The sequence below is a fragment of the Sturnus vulgaris genome, chromosome W (genome assembly GCF_052056855.1).
Source record: "Sturnus vulgaris isolate bStuVul1 chromosome W, bStuVul1.hap1, whole genome shotgun sequence".
In the NCBI taxonomy this organism is placed as follows: Eukaryota; Metazoa; Chordata; class Aves; order Passeriformes; family Sturnidae; genus Sturnus; species Sturnus vulgaris.
Window position 1 is genome coordinate 9915598 of NC_142282.1, and position 13232 is coordinate 9928829.

The following is a 13232-nucleotide window of genomic DNA, read 5'->3' on the forward strand; positions in this document are numbered from 1 at the left end:
TATCATGCTACAACCTACAAAGGGGACCCTCACTTAGTAGGAGATCAAGTATTGTTGAGTTACATTTTGTCTTTAAATAAAGTCCTTACAGCGCTGCGAGGAGCATTGCAGTGGAACCGGCCTCTGCCCTTGGAGAATCCTGTCCATGACATACAGCCAGGAGATCAAGTATATGTGAAAAACTGGAATACGGAACCCTTGAAAGGAGTATGGGACGGTCCTCACCAGGTGATCATGACTACCTACACGGCAGTGAAAGTCCAAGGGATCGAAAACTGGATTCACTACACTCGAATCAAGAAGGTCCCGTCAAGATGGGAAGTACAGCCTCTGTCAGCAACAAAGCTGGTGTTCAGGGCAAGGCCTTAGTTCTTTTAACATTAGTCTGTATAATGCAGGTGGGAGAAGCGTTTGTTAAAATTACAGTTCCGGAGCCAGATGTAATGGTGCCTGAGGGTGCGGGAGTAAATTTAACCTGTTTGTTTTCTGACAACCAGAGAACTGGATTAAAAGAAGTACATGCAGCCTGGAGACAAATCACCACAGACGAGGTATTTACAGAAGGAATTGTGACACTTTGGGATATGGAACAGCAAAGAGGTAACACCACATTGACAATATCTCATATGCAAGCTGATCAGGTAGGACAATTCTCATGCATTGTGCGGATTAGAGAAAGTTTTGATTATGGGAACATAAATGTAGGTATTCTAAAAGAGAATGGGAGAACATGGCAGGTGACAGAAGCTGGAAAAACACAACAAGAATTGGGACAAGAAAATTTAATAGTGGGATTAGTTAGGGATTTTGGACAAGTACAAAATACTACGTCCATCACTGCATGTTTACCTTTACCTAAAGCTGCGGGAGATCCAATACCATGGGGCATCATTCCCGTTGGGGAAATGCCTCCAGTAACTATAAATGGGACAAAAAGATGTAATAAAGAAGTACGGAATCATACTAAGATGATAGAGGAAACCTATACAGTTCGAGGGAAATGGTCAACACCGGGACAAAAGAGTGAGTGCCTAAAATTACTAAATCCAGTTTTTACAAGAATTGGACGGTTCAAGAATGTAGGATGGTGTACTTATGACATAAGACAAAAAAGACAAAAAACCAGTCACAGAATTTTCTTATGAGATAGTATGTCAAGAAGGGAAGGAAGAATGGGAACATTGGAAAACGATTTGGGGTCCTAGTTTGTTAGAACCTTACAGTTACATAGGACCAGTACATTGGTGTGTCGAATGGTCAGGCCAGAGAGAGCAAGGACATCTAGGAGTGTTAGGAACTGAAACAGTAAGACGGGATCGAGTGACCCTCACACCTAGCTGGAATTGTAGCAAAATCATCACCTGTGATACCCCTGAATCCCAAATTGGTTTAGTGCCAGTACGGATACTATTGAAATGGGGCTGTGAATGTCAAAGGTATAATCATACAATAACAGGTGAAATAAAAGGGGCATGGAAAGATTGTCAGACGACTACCATCAGGAGTCCAGGGCATTCAGTGTGGGTAATGGGGCACGGACAGTGGACTACTCATATGCCTATTAATGGCCCGGTCACACAGATTACTTTAGGAGTCCCTACACTTTGCCCTTTTTGGAAACAGTCTAAATTAACGCAGAAAGAGATGCAGTCACGAACAAAGAGAGAAACAAATGAAGTGGCAAAAGAACTAGGATTGGGAAATGAAGATGAATGGCATGAACCCTCATCAGGAGTTAAATTTGGATGGGTATTGGAGTCCTTGTTTGCACCAATTTCTACATATAGAAACCGGGAGATGCTGTACAAATTAGTAGGACAAACTGAGAGGCTAGCCGCAGTTACAAAGAAAGGATTTAAGGATCTAAACTTACAGTTGCAGGCAACGACAAGAATGACAATTCAAAATAGAATGGCATTAGATTTGCTTTTATTAAAAGAACATGGAGTCTGTGGGTACCTCCAAGGAAAGGTTGACCATTGCTGCGTACATATCCCAAATGTCACAGAAGAAGTAGAAAAAGACATAAGTCAATTAGAACAAATTAAAACAAAAGTGCATGAAGTCCAGGAGGAAGCTGAACATAACTGGGTAGGAGCACTGTTTAGCTCCCTAGGAATCCAAGTCTCTGGTTGGATATCATCAATTGTACAATATGTAATAATGATTGTATTGATTATTGTAGTATGCATGATTATGTATAGATGTCTTTTAGGAATGATTGCCAGAGAAGGAACTCATACTCGACGTGTTATGAGAGCACTGACCCGGAAAGAAGTAATCCTGCCAACTCGAAAAGAAGACTCACCATCCTACTTAGAAACCATAACTTGAAGAATTGAGCATCCTTGCAGAAAATCTGAAGAATGCTCAAAAGGGGGGAGTTGATACCGAAATAATGAGAAAAAGGACTAATGTAGATATAGTAGTAGTCATGCTAAGGCTTAGAAAACTGCAGTTCTCAGACAGGCCCTGGGAACCAGCCCTGGGAATGAGCTGGGGACTGTGGAAACAATAATTAAAGATAATTAAAGAATTTAGTGGAGCATATAAGAACATCTAGAAACTTTCAGGATAAGGCTAAAGTATAATAATAAATAAAGGGTTCTGGTGATGGGAAAACATGCAAGCGGGAATTAAAGGGGGGTAGCCTATAGTTTTGAATAGACAAGCATGCAAAATTTATAACTTTTAGGAATGATATCTACAAGATTTATGTATCTGTATTGTCTTGAAGAATGTGTACCTCTGTACGTAAACTACTTTGTAAAAAGGTATAAAAAACTTGACGAAAAAGGGAACTGTGGGACCCTGACTTTGGACGCTAGTCCGCAGGTTCCCCGGGCCCTGAATAAAGCACCGCATAAACTGACACTCTGTTAGTTTGTGTTCTGTTTGGGGCATCGGGCAGCAATGGGATGGGATGGGATGGGATGGGATGGGATGGGATGGGATGGGATGGGATGGGATGGGATGGGATGGGATGGGATGGGACGGGATGGGATGGGATGGGATGGGATGGAATGGGATGGGATGGGATAGGATGGGATGGGATGGGATCCCTGGGATGGGATCCCTGGGATGGGATGGGATGGGATGGGATGGGATGGGATGGGATGGGATGGGATGGGGTGGGATGGGACGGGTTGGAATGGGATGGGATCCCTGGGATGGGATGGGATGGAATGGAATCCCTGGGATGGGATGGGATCCCTGGGGTGGGATATCTGGTATGAGATGGGATGGGATGGGATGGAATGGGATGGGATGGGATGTGACGGGATGGGATGGGATCCCTGGGATGGGATGGAATCCCTAGGATGGTATGGAATCCCTGGGATGGGATGGGATGGGATGGAAAGGGATGGGATGGGATGGGATGGGATGGGATGGGATGGGATGGAAAGGGATGGGATGGGATGGGATGCCATGGCATGGGATCCCTGGGATGAGATGGGATGGGATGGGATCCGTGGGATGGGATGAGATGGGATGGGATGGGATGGGATGGGATGGGATGGGATGAGATGGGATGGGATGGGATGGGATCCCTGGGTTGGGATTGGTTGGGATGGGATACCTGGGATGGGATGGAATCCCTGGGATGAGATCGCTGGGATGGGATGGGATGGGATGGGATGGGATGGGATGGGATCCCTGTGATGGGATTGCATGGGATGGTATCCCTGGGATGGTGTCCCTCGGATGGGATGGGATGGGATGGGATGGGATGGGATGGGATGGGATGGGGTGGGATGGTATGGGATTGGCTACAATCGGTTGGGATGGGATGGGATCGATGGGATGGGATGGGATGGAATGGGATCCCTGGGCTGGTATGGAATGGGATCCATGGGATGGGATGGGATACCTGGTATGGGATCCCTAGGATGGGATGGGATGGGATGTGATGGGATGGGATGGGATGGGATGGGATGGGATGGGATGGGATGGGGTTGGATGGGATGGCATTCCTGCGATGGGATGGGATCCCTGCGATGGGATCTCTGGGATCGCATGGTATCCAGGGGATGGGATGGGTTGGGATGGGATGGAATCCCTGGGATGGGGTCCCGGGGATGGGATGGGATGGGATCCCTGGGATGGGATGGGATGGGATCCCTGGGATGGGATCCCTGAAATGTGATCCCTCGTATGGGATGGGATCCCTGGAATGGGATGGAATCCCTGGGATGGGATCCCTGGGATGGGATGGGATTCCTGGGATGGGATCCCGGGGATGGGATGGGATGGGATCCCTGGGATGGCAGGCTATTCCTGGGTTAGGAGTACATCCCTGGGATGGAATGGGATGGGATGGGATGGGATTTCATGGGATGGGATGGGATGGGATGGCATCCCTGGGATGGGATGGGATGGCATCCCTGGTATGGGATCCCTGGGATGGGATGCGATGGGACGGGATGGGATGGGGTGGGAAGGGATGGGATGGGCTACAATGGGATGGGATGGGATGCGATGGGATGGGATGGGATGGGATGGGATGGGATGGGATGGGATGGGATGGGATGGGTTGGGATGCGATGGGATAGGATGGGATCGCTGGGATTGGATCCCTGGGATGAGATGGGAACCCTGGAATGGGATCCCTGGGATGGGATGGGATGGGGTGGGATGGGATGGGATGGAATGGAAAGGGATGGGATGGGATTGGATGGGATGGCATGGGTTGGGATCGGTTGGGAACCCGGGGATGTGATGGGATGGGACTTGATCCCTGGAATGGGATGAGATGGGATCCCAGGGATGGGATCCCTGGGATGGGATCCCTGGGATGGGATGGGATCCCTGGGATGGGATGGAATCCCTGGGATGGGATCCCGGGGATGGGATGGGTTGGGATGGGATGGGATCCCTGGGATGGGTTGGGATGGGATGGGATCCCTGGGATGGGATGGGATGGGATGGGATGGGTTGGGATGGGATGGGATCCCTGGGATGGGATGGGATCCCTGGAATGGGATCCCTGGAATGGGATCCCAGGGATGGGATGGGATGGGATTGGATGGGATGGGATGGGATGGGATGGGATCCCTGCGCTGGGATGGGATCGGATGGTATCCCTGGGATGGGATACATGGGATGGGATCGGATGGGATGGGATGGGCTAGAATGGGTTGGGATGGGATGGGATCGATGGGATGGGAGGGGAGGGGATGGGATGGGATGGGATCCCTGGGATGGGATATGTGGGATCGGATGTGATGGGACGGGATGGGATGGGATGGGATGGGGTGGGAAGGCATGGGATGGGCTAAAATGGGATGGGATGGGATGGGATGGGATGGGATGGGATGGGATGGGATGGGATGGGTTGGGATGGGATGGGATGGGATGGGATGGGATGGGATGGGATGGGATGGGATGGGATGGGATGGGATAAGATCGCTGGGATTGGATCCCTGGGATGAGATGGGAACCCTGGAATGGGATCCCTGGGATGGGATGGGATGGGATGGAATGGGGTGGGATGGGATGGGATGGAATGGAATGGGATGGGATGGGATTGGATGGGATGGCATGGGTTGGGATGGGTTGGGAACCCTGGGATGGGATACCTGGGATGGGTTTGGATGGGATTGGATGGGATGGGATGGGATCCCTGGGATGGCTTGGGATCCCTGGGATGGGATGTGTTCACTGGGATGGGATGGGATGGGTTTGGATGGGATGGGATCCCTGGGATGGGATGGGATGGCATGGCATGGGATCCCTGGGATGAGATGGGCTGGGATGGGATCCCTGCGATGGGATGGGATGGGATGGGAATGGGATAGGATGGGATGGGATGGGATGGGATGGGATCCCTGCTATGGGATGGGATGGGATCCCTGCTATGGGATGGGATGGGATGGGATCCCTGCGCTGGGATGGGATGGGATCCCTGGGATGGGATACCTGGGATGGGTTCGGATGGGATTGGATGGGATGGGATGGGATCCCTGGGATGGGATGGGATCCCTGGGATGGGATGTGTTCACTGGGATGGGATGGAATCCCTGGAATGGGATGGGATTCCCGGGATGGGATGGGATGGGATCCCTGGAATGGGATTCCTGGGATGGGATGGGATCCCTGGGTTGGGATCGAATCCCTGGGATGGCATCCGTGAGATGGGCTGGGATCTCTGACATGGGATCCCTGGCATGGTATGTGATCCCTGGGATGAGATGGGATCCCTGGGATGGGATGGGATGTGATGGGATGGGAAGGGATGGGATGGGAGGGGATGGGATCCCTGGGATTGGATCCCTGGGATGAGATGGAATACCTGGCATGAGATAGCAGGGATGATATGGGATGGGATGGGACGGGATGGGATGGGATGGGATGGGATCCCTGGGATGGTATGGGATCCCTGGGATGGGATCCCTGGGATGGGATCCATGGGATGGGATTGGTTGGGATGGGATGAGATGGGATCCTAGGGATGGGATCCCTGGAATGTGATCCCTCGTATGGGATGGGATCCCTGGGATGGGATGCCTGGGATGGGATGGGATGGGATGGGTTGGGATGGGATGGGATGGGATGGGATGGGATCGGTTTGGATGGGATGGTATCCCTGGGATGGGATGGGATGGGATGGCATGGCATGGGATCCCTGGGATGAGATGGGCTGTGATGGGATCCCTGGGATGGGATGGGATGGGATGGTATGGTATGGGATGGGATGGGATGGGAATGGGATAGGATGGGATGGGTTGGGATGGGATGGTATCACTGGGATGGGATGGGCTGTGATGGGATCCCTGGGATGGGATGGGATGGGATGGTATGGTATGGGATGGGATGGGATGGGATGGGATGGGAATGGGATAGGATGGGATGGGATGGGATGGGATGGGATCCCTGGGATGGGATGGGATCCCTGGGATGGGATGGGATGGTATCCCTGGGATGGGATTAGTTGGTATGGGATCCCTGCTATGGGATGGGATGGGATCCCTGCTATGGGATGGGATGGGACCCCTGCGCTGGGATGGGATGGGATCCCTGGGATGGGATACCTGGGATGGGTTCGGATGGGATTGGATGGGATGGGATCCCTGGGATGGGTTGGGATCCCTGGGATGGGATGTGTTCACTGGGATGGGATGGGATGGGTTTGGATGGGATGGGATCCCTGGGATGGGATGGGATGGCATGGCATGGCATGGGATCCCTGGGATGAGATGGGATGGGATGGGATCCCTGGGATGGGATGGGATGGGATGGGATTGGAATGGGATAGGATGGGATGGGTTGCGATGGGATGGGATGGGATGGCATCCCTGGAATGGGATGGGAAACCTGGAATGGGATGGGATGGTATCCCTGGGATGGGATTGGTTGGGATGGGATCCCTGGGATGGGATGGAATACCTGGCATGAGATAGCAGGGATGATAGGGATGGGATGGGATGGGATGGGATGGGATGGGATGGGATGGGATGGGATGGGATGGGATGGGATGGGATGGGATCCCTGCTATGGGATGGGATGGGATCCCTGCGCTCGGATGGGATGGGATCCCTGGGATGGGATACCTGGGACGGGTTCGGATGGGGTTGGATGGGATGGGATGGGATCCCTAGGATGGGATGGGATCCCTGGGATGGGATGTGTTCACTGGGATGGGATGTAATCCCTGGAATGGGATGGGATGGGATTCCTGGGATGGGATGGGATGGGATCCCTGGGATGGGATGGGATCCCTGGGATGGGATGTGTTCACTGGGATGGGATGGGATCCCTGGAATGGGATGGGATGGGATGGGATGGGATTCCTGGGATGGGATGGGATGGGATCCCTGGAATGGGATCCCTGGGATAGTATGGGATTCCTGCGTTGGGATCGAATCCCGGGGATGGCACCCGTGAGATGGGATGGGATCTCTGACATAGGATCCCTGGGTGGGATGTGATCCCTGGGATGAGATGGGATGGGATGGAATGGGATGGGATCCCTGGGATGGGATGGGATGGGGTGGGATGTTATCCCTGGGATGGGATGGGATCCCTGGGATGGGATGGGATGGGAAGGAATGGGATAGGATGGGATGGGATGGGATGCGATGGGATGGGATGGGATGGGATGGGATGGGATGGGATCCCTGGGATGGGATGGAACGGGATGGGATCCCTGGGATGGAATGGTATGGGATGGGAAGGCATCCCTGGGATGGGATGGGATCCCTGGGATGGGATCCCTCGGATGGGATCCATGGGATGGGATGGGTTGGGATGGGTTGGGAACCGTTGGATGGGATCTTATGGGATCCCTGGGATGAGATGGGATGGGATTGGATCCCTGGGATGGGATGAGATGGGATCGTAGCGATGGGATCCCTGGAATGTGATCCCTCGTATGGGATGGGATCCCTGGGATGGGATGGAAGCCCTGGGATGGGATCCCGGGGATGGAATGGGATGGGATGGGATGGGATGGGATGGGATGGGATGGGATGGGATGGGATTGGAAGGGATGGGATGGGATGGGAAGGGATGGGAAGGGATGGGATGGGATGGGATCCCTGGGATGGGATGGGATCCCTGGGATGGCATGGGATGGGATCGGATGGGATGGGATGGAATGGGATGGGATGGGGTGGGATTGGTTGGGATGGGATGGGATCCCTGGGCTGGGATCCCTGGGATGGGATGGGATCCCTGGGATGGGATGTGTTCACTGGCATGGGATGGGATCCCTGGAATGGGATGGGATGGGATCCCTGGGATGGGATCAGATGGGCTCCCTGGGATGGGATGGGATTCGATCCCTGGGATGGGATGGGATCCCTGGGATGGGATGTGTTCACTGGGATGGGATGGGATCCCTGGAATGGGATGGGATTCCTGGGATGGGATGGGATGGGATCCCTGGAATGGGATCCCTGGGATAGTATGGGATTCCTGCGTTGGGATCGAATCCCTGGGATGGCATCCGTGAGATGGGATGGGATCTCTGACATGGGATCCCTGGGATGGGATGTGATCCCTGGGATGAGATGGGATGGGATGGAATGGGATGGGATCCCTGGGATGGGATGGGATCCCTGGGATGTTATCCCTGGGATGGGATGGGATCCCTGGGATGGGATGGAATCCCTGGGATGGGATCCCTGGGATGGGATGGGATGGGATGGGAAGGGATCGGATGGGATGGGATGGGAGGGGATGGGATCCCTGGGATGGGATGGGATCCCTGGGATGGTGTCCCTGGGATGGGATGGGGTGGGATGGGATTGGCTACAATGGGTTGGGATGGGATGGGATCGATGGGATAGGATGGGATGGAATGGGATCCCTGGGATGGTACCGAATGGGATCCCTGGGATGGGATGGGATACCTGGTATGGGATCCCTAGGATGGGATGTGATGGGATGGGATGGGATGGGATCCCCGGAATGGGATGGGATGGGCTCCCTGGGATGGGATGGGATCCCTGGGATGGGATATCTGGGATGGGATGTGATGGGACGGGATGGGATGGGATGGGATGGGGTGGGAAGGGATGGGATGGGCTACAATGGGATGGGATGGGATGGGATGGGATGGGATGGGATGGGATGGGATGGGATGGGATGGGATGGGATGGGATGGGATGGGATGGGATGGGGTGGGGAGGGATGGGATGGGCTACAATGGGATGGGATGGGATGGGATGGGATGGGATGGGATGGGATGGGATGGGATCCCTGGAATGGGATATGATGGGATCCCTGGGATGGGATGGGATCCCTGGGATGGGATCTCTGGGATGGGATGGGATGGGTTGGGATGAGACCCCTGGGATTGGATGGGATCCCTGGGATGGCATCCCTGGGATGGGATGGGATCCATGGGATGAGATGGGATCCCTGGGATGGAATCCCTGGGATGGGATTGGATCACTGGGATGGGATGGGATGGGATCCCTGGAATGGGATCCCTGGGATAGTATGGGATTCCTGCGTTGGGATCAAATCCCTGGGATGGCATCCGTGAGATGGGATGGGATCTCTGACATGGGATCCCTGGGATGGGATGTGATCCCTGGGATGAGATGGGATGGGATGGAATGGGATGGGATCCCTGGGATGGGATGGGATCCCTGGGATGTTATCCCTGGGATGGGATGGGATCCCTGGGATAGGATGGAATCCCTGGGATGGGATCCCGGGGATGGAATGGGATGGGATGGGATCCCTGGGATGGGATCCCTGTGATGGGATCCCTGGGATGGGATGGGATGGGATGGGAAGGGATCGGATGGGATGGGATGGGAAGGGAGGGGATGGGATCCCTGGGATGGGATGGGATCCCTGGGATGGTGTCCTTGGGATGGGATGGGATGGGATGGGATGGGATGGGATGGGATGGGATGGGGTGGGATGGGATTGGCTACAATGGGTTGGGATGGGATGGGATCGATGGGATAGGATGGGATGGAATGGGATCCCTGGGATGGTACGGAATGGGATCCCTGGGATGGGATGGGATACCTGGTATGGGATCCCTAGGATGGGATGGGATACCTGGTATGGGATCCCTAGGATGGGATGGGATGGGATGGGATGGGATCCCCGGAATGGGATGGGATGGGCTCCCTGGGATGGGATGGGATCCCCGGGATGGGATATCTGGGATGGGATGGGATGGGACGGGATGGGATGGGATGGGGTGGGAAGGGATGGGATGGGCTCCAATGGGATGGGATGGGATGGGATGGGATGGGATGGGATGGGATGGGATGGGATGGGATGGGATGGGATGGGATGGGATGGGATGGGGAGGGATGGGATGGGCTACAATGGTGATACCGAAATTATGAGAAAAAGGACTAATGTAGATATAGTAGTAGTCATGCTAAGGCTTAGAAAACTGCAGTTCTCAGACAGGCCCTGGGAACCAGCCCTGGGAATGAGCTGGGGACTGTGGAAACAATAATTAAAGATAATTAAAGAATTTAGTGGAGCATATAAGAACATCTAGAAACTTTCAGGATAAGGCTAAAGTATAATAATAAATAAAGGGTTCTGGTGATGGGAAAACATGCAAGCGGGAATTAAAGGGGGGTAGCCTATAGTTTTGAATAGACAAGCATGCAAAATTTATAACTTTTAGGAATGATATCTACAAGATTTATGTATCTGTATTGTCTTGAAGAATGTGTACCTCTGTACGTAAACTACTTTGTAAAAAGGTATAAAAAACTTGACGAAAAAGGGAACTGTGGGACCCTGACTTTGGACGCTAGTCCGCAGGTTCCCCGGGCCCTGAATAAAGCACCGCATAAACTGACACTCTGTTAGTTTGTGTTCTGTTTGGGGCATCGGGCAGCAGTTTTCTGGCGACCCAGATGGGACTCCGGAGGCGGCAGGGGCGGTTCGCGAGCTGATCCACTCCACGCCGGCACCAGGTGATTTCTGGGGAGGACATCAACCCGTGCCCGACCCCGCGCCTGACGGACGACCAGGAGGTAAGCCCGAAGGTGCTTTATTCCTTTTATCGAGGGAAAGGGGGGCCTGCCGATTAAGTCGGAACGGCGTTTCCGCACGGGGGTCACAGACGTCTTTAAGGTTGTGGAAAAAGCCTAGGCGCTGACCGTCAGACGCAGCAGTGACTGCGCAGGTTCAGCACTTGCCACTCGCAGAGACGAGAAAGGCAAGATTTGTGGAAAGGGTGTGAGTGTAAAGGGTGTGAGTGTTGTGTGTGGTGTGTATTGGAAAGGGTGTGAGTGTTGTGTGTGGTGTGTATTGTGTTAAAAAAAAAAAAAAAAAAAAGAAAAAAAAAGAAAAAAAAAGAAAAAAAAAAAGAAAAAAAAAGAAAAAAAAAAAAAAGAAAAAAGTGTAATGATGTCTTTAAAAACGTTTAAAACTCTAGCAAGTACCGGGATGGAAATCCCGGACGATTCACCATTGGGCTGTTTATTACAACACTGGAATGCGGGGAACTTTGGTCAAGAATTAAGTAAAAGGAAATTGATTGATTTCTGTAATCATGTATGGCCTTTATATGAACCCGATGGTATGCAATGGCCTAGGAACGGTACACTGAATCCTGACATTATTACACCTTTGATGCATTTCCTGCAAAGTAATGAAAAATGGGATGAAATACCGTATCTAGACCTCTTTTATTATTTGAAAGATAAACCAGAGTGGCAAAAGGAGTGTGGGATCATGGTTTCGAAAACATTAAACCTGAATTGTGAAGGATGTAAGGGGTGGCAGAAAGAGAAGGAATGCTCATTTAATGGTTCTGCTTCGTGAAGCAGTCGGGCCGCAGGGGGAACGGGTCATAGTGAAAGTTCCCTTTTCTCCGAATGATTTGCTAATTTGGAAACAATCAGCGGGGGCGTATCGGGAGGATCCTGAACGAACTGCGCGGGTGGTAAAAATGGTAATTAAGACTCAGAACCCAGATTGGAATGATTTACAAGTTCTGTTAGACACAATAATGGATTCTACTGAAAAGGAAATGGTGTTTAAAGCCATGACAGAGAAAGCACGGGAAATGATTAGGTTGCGGCTTGCGGATGGTACAGTAAATGACTTAGTGCCTAGGGAAGATCCGGAGTGGGATCCCAACTCGACGGGCGGGTCTCGGAGACTTAAAGCTTATCAGGATTTGTTAACAGAAGGAATACGGAATGGAATACCAAAAACTTTGAATTGGTCTAAGTTATATTCGGTCAGACAGGAAAAGAATGAGTCTCCATCAACCTTTTTAACAGCAAGTGGCTGGAAATAATATGAGAGGAGGGAGTCGTGGACGTGGACGAGGAAGGGGAAGAGGAATAGCAAAGGGGGAAATGCCAATGGGGGCGGGAGGACTCATGGGACAATTGAATATGGGAAGAGGAAGAATGCAGCTGGGGATAGATCAATGTGCTCTATGTAAAAATAGAGGACATTGGAAAAATGAGTGTCCTCTCAACCAAGGAATGGGTTTTGGGGGAGGAATTATAGCCAGTGGGGATGGAAATCAGGGACTGATGAATAATACAGGTGCTTTCCCGGGAAATCCACAAGGTGCCGCCCAGGCCTTTATGATGGGGAATTACCAGAATCAGAGCTGACTAGACCAGGATTTAAAGGTAATAATGGAAGTAGATGGGGAACCGTTAGAATTTAGAGTAGATACTGGGGCATCATTCTCAGCTGTCAACACTAAGATAGGACCTTTGAGTGATTCTACTATTCAAGTAGTGGGAGTTACGGGACAAGTTGAGGAACGAACATTT